Here is a 16,094-nt window from a genome sequence, read left to right as displayed (position 1 = left end):
ACATCAGGTCTTTGGGTGACTGGGTGCTCATCAGTTACACTTAGGTTCCCTCCACAAGATACTCACAACTTGGATATTCTTGTTAGTCTTATATCATGAGATAAATATGTTTTTCCAGAAATGTTCAGGAGGAAACAGTGATGGTAGTCTCAGATAGAAAATACTGTCAAATGCTGAGATTCACAACATTAGCACTTGCCTAAGTATAGAGAAGAAGCAAAGAAAGGTGGAGAGGAGAACAGGCCATAACCTAGTTTGTGCTTCAACAAAGCAATTTATAAATACTACATTTCTATGAGGAAAGAATGGAGAGTTTTAGAAAGTCTCAGAGGTAATTAGCCAGACAGTTTTTGGCACTTGATTGATTGCTTTTTGAAAAACATTAAAGCCCCCAGAGCTGCAACAAAGTTAAAAGCTTAGGTCTAGACATGAGGTCATCATTCTTCATTATCACCTTATGTGAAGAAATAAAAAAGCGATGCACTTGTGATTGAAACCGAAGCACTTATTGATATAGCTCTCCACCGTAAACCTCCCTTTTTCCTCTATCTGCTATGTAACAAATTATGCTATTTACCAGACGGCTATTACAGGTGTTTTATAACAGGTTCCCTACTCCAGTCTGAAGCCAAGCAAATTGAGCAAATACAGAATGTGAGCTTAATACCCACTTGTTTGCAGAAACAGAGCTGATATATTGTTATAAATTGTATGCTTCCTCGGTGTCCAAATAGTCATGGATTATGAGAGGGCTAGATGCGAACCTGACATATAGTTATTTATGTTACCCAGTGCTGTGTTCTCACTGTATCTCTCAAAAAGAACAATTTCTGCAATGAAACCTTCCAAGGCTACCAAACCCTTGAAGAAAGCATTAGCAATGATTCATTAAATAACCACCAAGTTAGTGCTGCACCTATGGCCCTGACGGATGCTAGTTGCTTCTGCCATATGAAAAGTTCCTATTGGGTTTCAGAAAAATATGAAAAATATCACCTCTTAGTCAGTTGTTAGTAATATATTTCACAAGTCTTGCAGGACTGCAAAAATGAGTGCAAATACTGCTATACTGATGACCACTTGGTGAATAACACAAAACTGTATCTTATTTGAGCCACAAATTCACCTTGACTTTAATTTTCATAGTTATCTTTGCAAGCTGCTGGATCCCCCCTTCACTTGAGACTTCTTTCCCCCTTTTTATTTTAGTCCTTTCCAGCACACTTCAGTAGGAGACTGTTAAAAGCTTTACTAATTTAAATAATCAGGTGCAGTATTCATAGTTATTTTAATTTGTTCCCATATGAAGACCATGAGATAGTGATTTATTGTATGTAAGTAACAGGTTCAGAAGAGTCTTTGTATGCAGATAGGTTAAAAAAAAAACAAAAACAAAAAAAACAACCAAAAATAAACTAACAAACAAAAAACAAACCAAAAGAAAACCCCAAACTGTAACGGTCCATTATTCTAGTAAAAATTAATCTGTGCTTTGCTAACCGTTCTGTAAAGAAATACATGTTTCTGTAGTGTTTACAGAACAAATGAGTGACATCAGATGCGTTCCCTTTGTTATCAGTGGCAGAAGTCTTTGTATTTGCTAACTCATTGCTGGTAATAAATCCACTCCTTTTTACAAAAAAAAAAGTGTTCCCTCTATGCTGAGGATATTGCTAAAACTATCAAAAATTAAATCCTTCCAGTGGAAAACTTTCTCATAACAGAGTACTATAATTAAAGCGTATCTTGCAGATAGCATTTCTTTCTTGACTAAACCTTGGGTGGAGACGTCTGCTCTTTGCTTTGAAAATTGTAGGAAACACATGTGTTAGATCATGACATTTTAGGTAATTACAGATTATTTGAAACCTGTCATTTTCACGAAGACTTCAAAAAGAGCATTTCTTTCCCAGCTGCGTCTCAAGATAGAGTACAGAAGATGAAGCACTCCTTATGAGGAGTTTTAATCCATCTCTAGGTTATTCATTTCAGGTTTCACAGCAACTTATCAATGATACTCTCCTGTTGTTTTTTTGTTTGGTGTGGAGTGTCAGAGATAGCAAGGGAAGTGATATATTTTTTTTTCATAATAATATTATTTTGTGGTCACAAAATGTTTTCCAATCAGCTGTAAAGTTCTTAGACTTATTATTCCAAAATTATTTAATCATTTTAGCTGGGATAGTCTTTACCCTTGGTGAGTAGTTCACAAATAAAGATGGAAAGACCTTCTACCTTCAGATGCAAAAAGTCACCAGACTTATGTCTAGTCAAATCAGGCATTCAGCATTGGTTTCCTTCTTTACTCAAGTATATAATGCTGACTGGCAGAAAATACATTTTGAAGCTTATATTTAGGAATGTTGCAATGCAACCTACATTTCGGAGTGCGTTGCATAACTCAAAAAGATCATCTCTTTGAATTAATAAGAGGTTTGTGAAGATATGAGGTTATTGCTATGCTAATCCTAACAGCTGTTTGTTGCACTGCATATAAGTCTCCCCTCTGTAATGCACAGAGACCCCAATGACAGTATTTAGGGACTGAGATTCGATAAACATTCATCAGAAATATGTCAGGAAAGCTGATCCTACCTTGGATCAAGAGGAAAAATCCACTGACTTCTTGCACTTTCTTTGAGCCCTACATTTAATCATCAATTTAGTAACAGGTTTAAAATCTAGCCTTTGGTTAGATTTAGCTAACGGTTATTCTTCTCCAGCTTTTTTGATTTATGCACAGAGTTTAATTTAAAGAAATAAACCCAAAACTGTTTATAATGATATCTGGTTTTGAAAATTATACATGAAAATCTACAAGAAAAACCCTTGAACTACATCCACTGTTTAAAGTATAAATGAAAGATATAGCCTGAACTTGGTGGCTGTTCTTCCAAGAAAGAGAAGCATTCCTGTAAGGACTTATGAAAGCGTTTCTGCCCACTCCTATAAGTATGGCTTTGGAAAACTGGAATATCTCAGAATGTCGGACTTCATTTGCCTTGATATAAGATTGTACAATTTGCTTCATGATATTGACATTTAAATAATAGCACTATGAAATATTTGAAGAAGGATGCTACTTTCCAATTGTTTTGTCTCAGATTATCTCAGTCCCAAACATGCATTTTACCGTGGCTTTCTTATATAATCACAAAATGTACATATATGCCAATGAGAGTCAGAGATAAGCTAATGATAAAACATCCTGATGTATCTTCCACTAACACAAAATTCATCTTTTACACTTTTAAAACGTTCCAGCTTCTAATTCAAATCCTGTTGTTGAACAAAATCTTGCGATGCAGCACTAGGTCTCTGCAACATGGTACAGAAGCACAATTTCAGTTATTTTTCCCTGCTCTGAGAAATATATAGTAGTGGATTTATACATGATTAGACTATTAAAAAAATGCAGCATTTTATCCTTATAGAGAATTCATTAGTTCTCAAGGGTGGTGTTGTCAGTTGTTTCTTCACTGGATCCACCCCTCTCCCCCAGAAAAAAAACAAATCTCCCTCCCAAAAAAAACACTAAACAACCACAACAACAACAACAAAAAAAGCCCTAACAGTAAAACCCAGCAAAAAAACCCCAAACCCACACACATCCAGACATGATAAATCTTACTATAGATTGTTATTAAACACATATCTGTTACAAGTTTTCTTTTACAAGACTCTTGAAACACTCACGGGTGGAGAAGCAGGACTGCAGGTGGTTATTTTCTACGCATTGCCCTAAATAAGCATGGCACAATTCATCTGTAAGGCAGATATATAGCATGTTTGATGGAGAAAGGAAGTAGTCAGCTTTTATTACAAGAAAAGGCAAAAAAAGCACTAAGGAATAAAGGAGAGAAAAATCTATAATTGTACTTTCTGTGAAAAATTCGAATGACTGTTCCACTTTTAAATGTACTCACTACACCTATCAAAAGAAAATTAAGAATAAAAGTTACCCGAATATCTTGGGACGAGTAGTATTTAATTTCACAGTGAAGCCGGACTCATACTAATTCATATAAATCACAGCACAGCTTAGCAGAGAAGCTATTTCCAGGGATTGCCAAGATATGTCTCTTTCAAACTTTTGAAGAGAGTATTTCATTCCTCACATAAAAGTGACTGGAGAACCTGACCGAAAGTCCACCGGTTCTTTTGGTTGACTAAACGTCATTAATACATTGTACCATTTACTTTGGTGAAAGCGAGATGTTATGTGCTTTAGACAGAAGGCTGATGGGTCTATGGCTCTTCATATTTCACTTTATCACCTATTTTCTTCAAGCAGTAATAGCTGTACTCAAAGTGCATGAGATTTGTTTCTTGATAATATACACTATGAACAATTCCACCTGTTCCCTGGATTTTCTTTCCAACAGCCATCATAATATACTGTGCTTGCAGTTTCCATAATATCACCTTTTTTTTTTTCCCTTTGGCTACCTTTCTTTCAAATGGCTAGCAATATATTTAGCTCATCTCATAGTATAAATAACGCTTCTACCTTAATGTTAGCCTGCTTGTCAAATCATAGAAGAAAAATAGCTACATGGGATTTAGGTTGATTGTATATAGTAAAAATCCAAGTTAGAGATGTGAGAACAATACCTAATGTTGAATTTTGTGCTCTGTTAAAACCTCCTTCCAGCAAAACTTTAAAAAGCCCATCTAAAACCTGGCCCAATGGATGCTCTGCCCAGGTAGCTTTTGTCTCTAAATTTTAACACAAATTGGACAAGACATGCCCAATGCCTCACATATATTTTAGTCCCTGCCTGGGGCCTGCATATGATTTATTACAGGGAAGGGCTTATAGAAAGGATAAGATTCTCTTGTTCTCAAGGTCTATTCAGACACATATGTATACTTTAAATAGATTCATATTTACTAATTTTACTAATTTACTAATTTAAATAGATTTGTATTTACTAATACAAAGTACCTCAGATCTGAGAAAAATAGGCAAGGAACATCAGCTAGTCATATTGTTTCAAGAGGAAAGAGAAAATGCTGGAGAATGGTAACCCTGTGGTCATTTTACAGCTTTGTAGTGCATCTTTCCCTTTTAAAAGAAACCTTCAACTTCCATATCTCTAATTCAATCACATATTGTTACTCTTACAGATTTCTCCATGAGTTGCACGCTGATGGTGAGAGAGAAGGGAGCCTCAGAAATCAGAAGCAGTTTTTCCAGTCACCACTCAGGCTGCAGCTGGAGCGGTTTAGCATCCTCTCTGGCTCCCAGCCTTCGGCAGGGCTGCAAAGGGGCACCAAAAAAAAAATGAGGGTTATACTTACCTCTCCTCTATTAACAGAAGACATGACTTACCAGCACACTAAAGCTGTTTCTGGGCTACAATTTGGCTTAAATCCAAATTCTCCTTATCACCAAAATTAGCTGATTGTTCTCACTTGGTGTAATTATGCAAACTTTCTCCTCTCCCCGCCCCCCCCCCCGCCCCTTTCCTTCATTATGCAATTTTATTTTTGAAGCGCTTTCCTACAGGTGACACCTGCTGTGATAGAACCTGAGAAGATAATACATCTTTACAGTTCTGCCTAGTCTGCCACAGTAATATATGTAAGCAGTTGTTAAAACAGTCCTCTGAAAGGTTTCCAAGTGGCCACAGAAATTTGGATACACAGAAGCACAAGACGGTTCTTCCAAGGTCACAGTGAGAAGCTTTAAAAGGCCTTCATCATCTCCGAGAGATGTCGATGCACAAGAGTTCAACTTGATGAGAATGGCACCTCATTATATTATAATGCAATGACTCCTTCAGCAATAATGCCATGTTAGAAGGTGGTATGACAAATCAGAAAGCTGACTACAAGGGGTCTTCAGAGAGACACATCATTATAGACCGTGATAGTGACAGGCAATTCCTTTAAAATTATAATGCAATTTGTTACAAAACATTTTCAAGACATAGACATTTTCCCAGTATTATCCAATAGCTCCAGGAGGCCTTTACAGTCTCATTGGGATTACATTTGATGCTCCTGAAATGTACTTGCAGTGTAAGGCAATGGGGCTGCTAAGCTATTTCAGGTTTTTTTTTTTTTCCTTTTTTTTTTTTTTTTTTCTTAATCATGTCATAAATGTTGTGAGGTCAAATTGTGAATGAGCTTGCTTACTCTACTCAAATTCAAGTTGATCAGCTCTGAAAGAAGCATAGAAGGTAAAGAACTAACACAAGAGGAAAAAAAGACTAACTCTTCGGGCAAACTGGTAAAACTGAGATTTGCTGGGGGCGGGGGGGAGGATCAAACCTCTAAAAATTGCATTTAATTTGTAATTCAAAAAAGAATGAAAAAAAAATCCCCGAGTCAAAAAATTTACTGACATTTAGGGAAAAAATAAGAACATTTTTGCAAAAGAAATATACTTTTTTGTGAAAAGAAAAATATACGATTTCCAGTAAAAATGCATTGCCTTGACTCAGGTGGTAATAGTCTCTATGGAGCTCATAACAACCTACAAAGTAAAGATGTTTACAAAACCTTTAACTACAGGACTCATTCAATTTAATGCTCTTATATTCTTCTCTTAGTTCTTTGCTCCCAATAGATGGTTGGGAAAACATTCAGAATGGTTTCAACGTACAACTACTACTTTTTAAAGATGCAACATTTAATGAAATACCCCTGTTGCTTTGTGTGTACTGGCTATTAAAAAAATTAAAGAAATCCCAGCTTTGATTGAGCAAAGTTTCCGTCACAAAGGACTCCTAGTTCAGATATATACAGTACTCTATAACAGTTCCCTGCCTATTCACAAATACATGCCTATTTTCAAAATTTAACAATAAGGCATTGACTTCTTTCTCAATTTCCTTCATTTCCCATTATTTTATTATTATGTATTTCAGATTATGCCAGGTCTTTCCTGGCACATTCAGGCAGAATATTTTTTCCACAAAAAGGCGCAAAAGAACCAAGTAAGTGAATCACATAGATAAAACATCCAGGGATTAGAAACTAACTGTTCTTTGTATGTTAAATAACCTATTCCTAACACGCAAAATTTGACCTGAAAGCGTGTTGAAATCTGACTTGAAATAGTTGTCAGTTAGAAACATCTGAAACAATTAATGCAAAGCTTAATTTTATTTAACAGTATTATTACCTAAAGGAGCTATTATTCCTAGTTGTTTTATGATTTAACTATTGTACACTGCTTGTGCTTGATTCTGCTAGTACAGAATTTGAGGTGAGATTATAATTGATTGAATTTTAAATGTCAACTAACTTTATGAAGCAAACATCTCCTGAATAAGAACAGATATTAATCAGAAATTTCTGTCAAAAGGGACAGCTTAGGGCTCTGTATTATTTATTTTTATTTAAAATGGTGTCTAAGAGGGAATGTTTGAAAAACAAACTATTAGGAAGACATTAAGCGCAGGATGAAGATGAAGCCTGTGGGGTGTAACGCTCCATCAAGACCAGCCCCCTGATCCTGACTCAACATCTTTAAAGAGTTGGCATACAAAGGGAAACAGCAAGAAGCTGATTTAATGCCTATCAAAACCAATGGAAATCCTGGAGAAAAAGATAACAAATACCAGTGGAAAGGCTACTACAGTATAATGTAGAGATATTCAAGTCTGCTTTAAGCTACCCAGACGGTGGTGGTAGCAATCTGGAGTTCAGTTCAGGCAAAACTATTCTACTTTCGCAGGAGATTTTGCGGTCTGATCTGAACACCCCTGCTTGGATATTGCTGTCCTTATCTTGTTCTCACAGCGATGACGGCAGCAAGAGCTGAGCTCTGTTGTACACTTCTGGAGGGTAAGGCCCCCCATTTCACATTTGGATAGTGTCTAGGGCTTCCAGAGGAGGAACAAATGCTAGCAAATAATTCAGAGGATGAATGGACTGAGTCTTCAAGGGCAAGTGGATGAATAGTGAAATTAGGCATCGGTCAGAAGAACAGCAAAGATTTAAAAAGTTTTCTTCCGTCTCCCAGTGCATGTAGTCAGAGATGCACAAAATCTGTTTTAATAATTTATTATATTTCTGCTCTTTGGAATGAAGAATGATGAATTAACTGCTCTGGTAAAAAGTGTTGTCTCACTTATGTCTCAAACTAAATCGCCAAGAATTAATGTTTATTAAACAAACCCTCCCTGCCCCGAAAAACCCCACAACAGTATGAGAAAATAATATGACAATATTACAATGTAGCTCTAGTGAAAATCTGTAAAAATTTAGACATCTCCTATCAAAGCCTTTTAGCCTGTAAGAAATACTTCAAAGGAAATTGTACAGTTATATGCATAATATGAATGTATTTACTTATTTCATGGTACTAAAAGTATGATTCAAATGGAAAACAAATGTGAGAGAGGATTCTAGAAAGTATGTACAAGGTAATTTTAAAAATATTTTGCCTCAGGGTCTAAGAACTAAGAAGGCTGAAAAAAAGTAGGGTATGGTAGACTTCATCACCCTCTTCCTTTTCAAAGGGCTGTAAAAAATGAATGTTATTGAAGAATATTGAATTTATAACACAGAACAGTATAATCTATCAGGCAACTGAATGCTATTGCATTTTCCAGTATATTTATAAACTTGAAACCAGAAATATGTTGAGATATCTGAACCAATTGGAGTCACTAACTAATCCTATCAGTGCAATGTCTTTAAAAATTATAATTCCTAATTAAAACATGATTGTAGCTTGCCTAGAAGGTGACTTCCAAAGTGACTGGAAGATTTAGAACCCTTCACCTTTTACTGATACGAAGATTTTTTTTTCTTACATTTTTTTTTTCCCCCAACTCTTGCACTTTGAGTCTTTAGAAAAACGTTGCTGAGAGAAGAGGCATAGACTGAAAAGCAAAGGGAAAGGAGGCCAGTCTCAAAGAATGTGGAAAGGTAAAATGGGAAACGTAAGAACAGTTTTGACATTAGTTTGATTTTAAATTAAGATATTTTAGAGGATTTGAAATTCTTTGTTCTAATGCTTAATTGAAAGCAAGAAAGTTTTCAACACATTTGTTACAGAATACAGTAGCAAGTACTCCAGCTTTTTAAAGAATAGTTTATTTCAAGCCAGGGATTGTATGTTACTTGTCAACCTGCATAACCCACTACTTGGTCTCTGCATCAATTAACACTTTTTTGACATCCATTAACTATTTATGAAATCTTTTAAAAGTATTTGAGATGAAAATAGTAATTACACTAGAAAATAATCTGAAGTGTCATGAAATAGCGCAGATTTCATGAAGCGGATCTGTCTGACAGACTGAATCATCTCTGATGCACACCAAGGAATTACGGAAAGTCCTAAAATTATCTTCTATTACCCTAACTTAAAATCTTCAGTGTGTATTAGCAAAGCAGGACAGAATTCACACTGAAAATGAAATATTTCTTTTAGATTCCTGATTAACACAAACTTGCTTTCATACCTTCACTGGATATGACAATGGTGCCGTGAAATTATGTTAATCGTGGAGGAGAGAGAATTTGGGGCAGCGCGGAAAATATCACCTATTTGCACTGATATTCAGCTCCCTCTTGAATTTCTGATGATTATTTTGGTCACATACTTCTTCATCAGCAAGGAGGACAGTTGTTCCATAGCCTCTCAAATTTAAGAGTCAATTACTGCCACAGCATAGCAATGCAAAAGGCCTTTATCATAGACCTGTCCAGATGCTAAATGAATCTTCCCTCTCAAAACTCTCCCTGGCATCACAGCATCCTTTTAAGTCTCTTCTGGCCATCATAGATCACTGGTAAACCACAGTGACTTCCAAGGACCCTGTTAACAGAGAAAGTGTACAGGTACCTCTTGCTTGGACACCTCCAGTTTATCAGCACCATTAATTCATTGTGGTTCTCCCCCAGTGCACACAATAGTCTAGTTATAATCACAGTAAGGCTATGGGAATGTGCATTATCGCTTTTCTCTCCTCATGAGGAATGCACTCCAAAATAGCTGTGGCATTTTCCCTTAATAGCCTCACATTTCACTTATATTTAATTTGTTACCTGCTGTCTCTCTCAGAATCTTTTCTGCATTGCTGCTCTCTGTCCTGCTCTCCTGTATTTTATTTCTTCTTGTTATTCTTTTTTTCTGCCCCTTGAGAGAAATGCCTTGCATTTATCCACTTTCAACCACAAATCCCTGGACTTAATCCAATGTTCTGAACTCTCCAGATCTTTCTATACACCCTCCCTTTTTCTACCCTTTGCCAGCAATATGCTTCATGTTAGCTTTTCCAGTACGAAACTTGTTTAGTTTTTCTTTAGTTCAGCTTCTCAACCATTAATTTAACTGATCAGAAGGAAGGATGGGTAGACAATGAATGCATGCCCAGTGGCAGGCATCTGACTGAAAATCAGATAAACTTCCTATTGATTTTGCTTTTTTTTCTGGAAGTCTTTGCTCTCTGGTTATCAAGGGCAGTGGCAAACAGGGTGAGAGGTAGGGACTGCTCAAAGATTTCTGACAGCAGCAGGGCCACAAGAAACACAGAGATTTTCCTGGCCATTTTCATTCTCTAGCAGCCTTACAAAAGGAGAAGAAAATGTAAAAAGTAAAAATAGTTTTAGATGGAAATTTATAAGTGTCTGATCCTGTCTTCCCCTCTTACATAGTTTGAAAATAAGCTATTGCTCCCTCATTGCTCATCTATAGATTATATGAAAACAGACTTTTAGGAACAACTGTGAAAGAGCTACTTATACTGATAAGCACGACAGGTGGAGAAGAAAGAAATTAGCGCATTCAGATACTCACTTTGTTATTCATTGTTCTCAGTGATAATGATGTCAACGAGACCCTTCCCATACAGTTATTAACTGTCAGCTTCACTTTCAACTGTGATACAGTCAAAGGAACTACAAACAAGGAATAAAGAGTCTGTGGTGATATTGGTAAAATTTCTAAACAATATGGAAATAAAAAAGAAAATGTAACATTTTAATTTTTTTACTAGCATTACTGGGACATTTCAGTAGCAGTTCTGGTAGAAATTAACAGTCTTTGCAGTGCACAAATTTCTTTCTTCACCACCTCACTCAATAGTTTCAAATTACTTTGCATATCTGTTACTTACTGCCTGTGCTATATTTTCTTTTGAACTAAATGGCATTGTCTCTCTTTGAATGACATATTTTCTATTTTACAGACGCAGAAAAACAGTCTGTGGACAAATTAACCTCTTACGGGAGAGACTTCTCTCTGGTAAAGTCTACTTAGTTTTGGTTTGTTTCAAAACGTGGGGTTTTCCCCCCACTCATTTTCCATTTCTGAAGCAAATTTCAGGATTTTTTTTTTAGTTTTCACTCTGAATTTTCGTTCTGTTTATTCAGGTATTTTAACTACCTTTGGAAGGGTCTCTTAGATATAAAATCCTGCATCTGTCTCCGTACAGGGTTGGCATCCTGCATCCATCCATACTAATCCCCTGGCAGCAGTGGGAGTTTTCATTAATGCAGTACAAAGAAAGTGAAAAATCCCACACTAGTGAAAGCATTTTCTATTCATACTGAAGACCTTTACAGTTATACGCCTTCTGAGGACATGTGTATAGGAGCCAAACAGTGATGGTACAGGAGAGGAAGGGCAGTCTTTGCCATGGGAATCTCGGTGAATCACTCAGTTTTTCTGTCAATCTAAAATAAGCATCAATAAAGTGTTAGTTCCCTACTTTACAGAGTTTGTAAAATGCTTTGATATACTGATAAGCACTTCTCTACAAATCCCAATAGCTAAGTAAACCTCTGCAAAGAATAAATTATTAGAACAGATACTTGCCTGGGTCTTTTTGCATGGAAAACACTGCCATTTGCAGAAACTTGCAATAAAGGTGATACTTTTCAATCAAGAATCTGGACAGAAGCAAACAGCCAATTAAATGTGATTATTATTATAATTATTATAACTTTTGTTAAACAACAAAAAAAATGCAAACACGCAAATCTTACGTTTTGGTATAAATTTAAATTGAAGGTATATCATTTCCCTAAAGCATTTCTACTGGAGACAGTAGGGCTGTTAACAAGGAGGAGAAGTAACCCCCCCATCTGAGGCTGCAGAGATTTATATGTCTTCCCCTACCTGGATTGTTTTCTTCTAAAGATTTTTCCTACAAAGGGAAAAAATAAGAAAGATGTCTCCACAGATTGATTAATAATGTTGCTAAGTTCATCTGGCAACACTTTATCCTTTGTAAAAGACAGGTGCCCTTTGCAGAGAAATATTCCATTCTTTTTTCTTCTTCTTCTTTTTTTCCTCTTTACAAGCTCTACCATCTAGGGAAAGAAGGTACTTTGTCTTAATGGCAGTGATTGTCTGCTATGGAAAGACCTCGGAAGACAGAAAACCGAAGATGGCTGGCAGATGGAGAGAGGTAGAGAAAGAAGTTTTACTACTTTTTTACAGGGCCTGAAAAAGGCTCCCTGCTATGATGGCAGCTGATGATTAAGGGCTGCTAAAGAGCCACCACCTTCTGGAAGAGAAATAAGTTCTCTCGCTGCTGCAGAGCTTTGTAACAGCATCCGTCCTAGGACACACATGGTACCACTGCCATTGTGAGTACTGAAACAGGGTAAAGCTGGCAACGTTACTGAAGCCTCCTGCAAACTAATGGGCCAGAGGGCTTCAGCTTAGCTTCAGACAGGGCTTAGAATTGCCTTCTCAGCTTTAGGGGCTCTGAGCTGCTTATTTTATTTGTATGAATAGCCCCTCCATCTTCAAGCAAGTCTGCAGCAAAAACGCTGCTTCTCTAAGGGAAATTAAATATTCACAATATGAAGGTCTAGAATGACTAGCTGGACTGTCCCAAACAGATTTTTAACAGCCAGAAGTCTTATAAATAGAATTGGTTACTTGAAATAGTTAAAACCCATTCTTCCATAGCCCAAGCAGAGCTTTGAACACAAGTATGTTGATTCAAGATTCAACACAAATACATTTCGTAAGGAGCAGAAGGTGAAAGAGATTGTGTTAGTACTTCTGCGTGAGCTATTAATATGCACCACCATACGCCGTGCAGTGTAGGCTACTGGCACGCTGCTACAGGACCACCTTGGATTTCTGCAGGCACTGAACTTTGGGGTGCTTTTCAGTGGGAACTCATTAAAACTGTTGGAGCTGGCACTTATTTAGAAGCTAGTTTCCAAGAGATACCTCGATGCACATCTGGCCTGTGACTTATTTGAATCTGTCAGGGTCTTAAACTGTCATTGACTCTGCTGAAGTTTCCTTTCAGGGAGTGATACATTTAGCGAGCAGCTCAAGAAAAAGAAAATAGCTTCTGTTTCCTCCCTTCCACTCTTGCACATCATGCTGTTTGTACTGCAATAAATGGAGAGAAGATTAAAATACCTATTAATCTCCCACCTTTCACAAGTGATTTAAAGTTTTACAAGCTAGGGTAGTGATTGCTGATAACATGTTAGGGAACATGGAAGCAGACTTTTCCATTGCATTTAACACAATATTCTTTCAAAAACAATCGGTAACAAAAACAAGCTAAAGAATAATGACAGCTATCAATGTTGTCTTTATTATAGGGTAATATCTGCTGTCATTGCTCAGGTGCAATGACACCTCTTTATCGTGGGGCCTATGGAGAGACACACACCACGACAGGACCGGTAAATGGTAAAAGCATGGCTGATAGCTAGGAAAGGAAAAGTTAATGCTGTGCTCTTGAGGGCTGATCTCAAGATGAAGCAAAAATATTACAGTTTCAGATAACAATGGTGATTCAAAGAACAAAGAGAAGCAATTAAAAAACTACAATTGCAAGTTGAGGAGAAATAATAGAACAGAGGCAATACAAATATAAACCATCCTTTTCTTGTACATTCAGCAACTTCTTACTCCTTCTTTTCAGTGCCTTGACAAGATCTACACCTCCACTTTAGAGCTGAGAGTCTGAAATTGCCATCTAAACTGTTTCCAACCAAACCTGTGAATGCTGTAGGACATGACAGGGGAAATGATGCATTGACTTTATCTAACGCACTGGTATTTATGGTCTGGTCTTTTGGAGCAGAGATGATTTCAACGACTTTTTAGAAAGAGAGTGCTGTAGGAGTTGGTAATCTTGCTACTGAACAATATGAAGTAGCTGGCACTGCAGTCGTTCCAGAAGAATCAGCATTTTTCCCTCCTTTAGTGAAGATTTTTAAAAAAACAAAACACCTTACAATACAACTGACAGCTGTCCCAGCTCTGCAGACTTCTCACACTGCAGTACCTATACCAATCAATGAATATTCAGAATACATTCTGGGGATATTTTTGATTTCTTTTTACATAAGAGAATACTGTACATTAAAAGTTCTGGTACTGAGTTGTATTATTATTTGTATTTTAGCAGTAGATCCTACCCAAGATCTGTCACATTAAGCACTGTGATACCTAACTAGGGAATATGGCCGAGACTGTCCTTGATTACCTATAGTCTAAACTGCCTACACAAAGTATTGTAGGAGATTCTGAACTCAAATTTCCACGGTCCAACTCTCGTATACCAGTCATGGACAAAACTGCTTTCCTGAGCATAAAGCATGGTCTTCCTCTAACATAAGCCATTAGCTTGAAGGTAATGTTTCAACAAGATTAGTCTCTTTACCTTACTCTCTAATGTCTTTTCTTTTTTCTATAACATGTCAGAGAAAAGTGATGTACAATTACTGTTTTGTGAGGTGAGTATGCCGTGTTTCTCCAAAGAAATGATAAAAAGCACTCCTTCTTTACCTACTTCTGGTTATGGCCAGGTTTCGAGAAAGTAATGAAGCCTATCATGAGCAGTAATTTATTCAGAGAGGACTGAGAGTTAAAAATCACAGCTTAGGTCCTTTCTGAAAGTCCATTTCAGTTATATTTGTCTGCTATAAAAACAAGGAGGCAGTAGTCTCTACATGCCCCAGCACTCTGTCCTATTGCCATTTATTCCTCACAAAGACTGTGATCTGTACCTGTGATTTCACCTCTCCTACAGATGTCAGCAGAATCCATAGGGTACATTCCGTACATGGGAAAAAAACTGCAGTTGAAGTACCATTCTATCTATCATTGCTACACATTTTATATTTTTACATTTAAATCCCTGAATGAGGATGGAATATTTGATAGTAGATCGTTTCAACTGAAATTAAGAGTTTCAGTCCTACTACTTCTTTTTGCTCCACATTACTAACCTAATATTATAATAGTAGTCAGCGATACTGTAACATACTTTGCCTTCAAAATTATATGTCACCTTTCACGAGAGAGATCACACAGTACTCCTCAGACAAAGGTCTTCAGGAGGAAAAATGGCAAACATCTAAGTTTAATTCCATGCTGTGACACAAGCCAATGAATTTTGGAAAGGCTGTGTTGATACCACATCCTTTTTACTACTCTAAACTCAGACCCCAAAACATTACGTAGAATCATTCCTTAGGAGACTCTGATTTTACTTGATTTTTTTGCAATATTTATGGAGATCTAGGTCTGGATTAATTTTACTTTATTTTGTATAGGATTCAGGAAGGGAAGGAAGTAAGTAAGAAGCAGTATTTTGGTTAAATGAAAATTCATGATATATCATAAATTGCATGTGATGTCCTCCTACAAGAATAGGAGGACTTTAAAGGAGTCCTTTCACTTTCTTCAGTCAATATATAACCTTAGTGATATAAGGTACTGCATACACACCTAAGCATTTTTAAGAGGACTGATTTTCCTAAAAGGCAACATTGAAATTTTACAAAGCAGTCCTAGTCCATCAATTAAATATATGTTGAAGTACAGTAAAAAAAACAAACCGAACACCACCACCCCTCCCTCAAAAAAAACCCAAAACACGTACTTCTCATAGAGATTAGGATACTCCTATAGAGTAAAGGAGTAAAGGTTTTCTCAGTATTTCCCTGGAGGTAACACACAGTCTATATGAATCACGTAAAACAGAGAAACATTTTCAGTTTTTACATAGATTTGATTAGAGGAAAATTCTAACTCACCATGCATTTCATAGTGCTAATGCTCTGTAATCTCACAAGTGCAGACAAGTATCCCATACCCAGTGATGGCAGCTTTCCAACCATTTCTCTTAAAGATCTTA

General features: G+C 36.7%; 1 long non-coding RNA gene across 1 annotated transcript; it reads right to left on the bottom strand.

The window, feature by feature from the left end:
• Positions 1-3,142: 3,142 nt before the first annotated feature.
• Positions 3,143-5,259, bottom strand: LOC148050772 (uncharacterized). The gene is made up of 3 exons (XR_015700388.1): positions 5,129-5,259; positions 3,697-3,765; positions 3,143-3,318 (listed from the first exon to the last, which is right to left on the bottom strand). It is a non-coding gene; the product is annotated as an uncharacterized LOC148050772 (long non-coding RNA).
• Between the last annotated feature and the right edge of the window lie 10,835 nt (positions 5,260-16,094).

The sequence above is a fragment of the Nipponia nippon genome, unplaced genomic scaffold (genome assembly GCF_047370975.1).
Source record: "Nipponia nippon isolate SJK-2023a ecotype South Korea unplaced genomic scaffold, ASM4737097v1 scaffold_7, whole genome shotgun sequence".
NCBI classification, from domain to species: domain Eukaryota; kingdom Metazoa; phylum Chordata; class Aves; order Pelecaniformes; family Threskiornithidae; genus Nipponia; species Nipponia nippon.
This window is presented reverse-complemented; position numbering and strand designations above follow the sequence as displayed.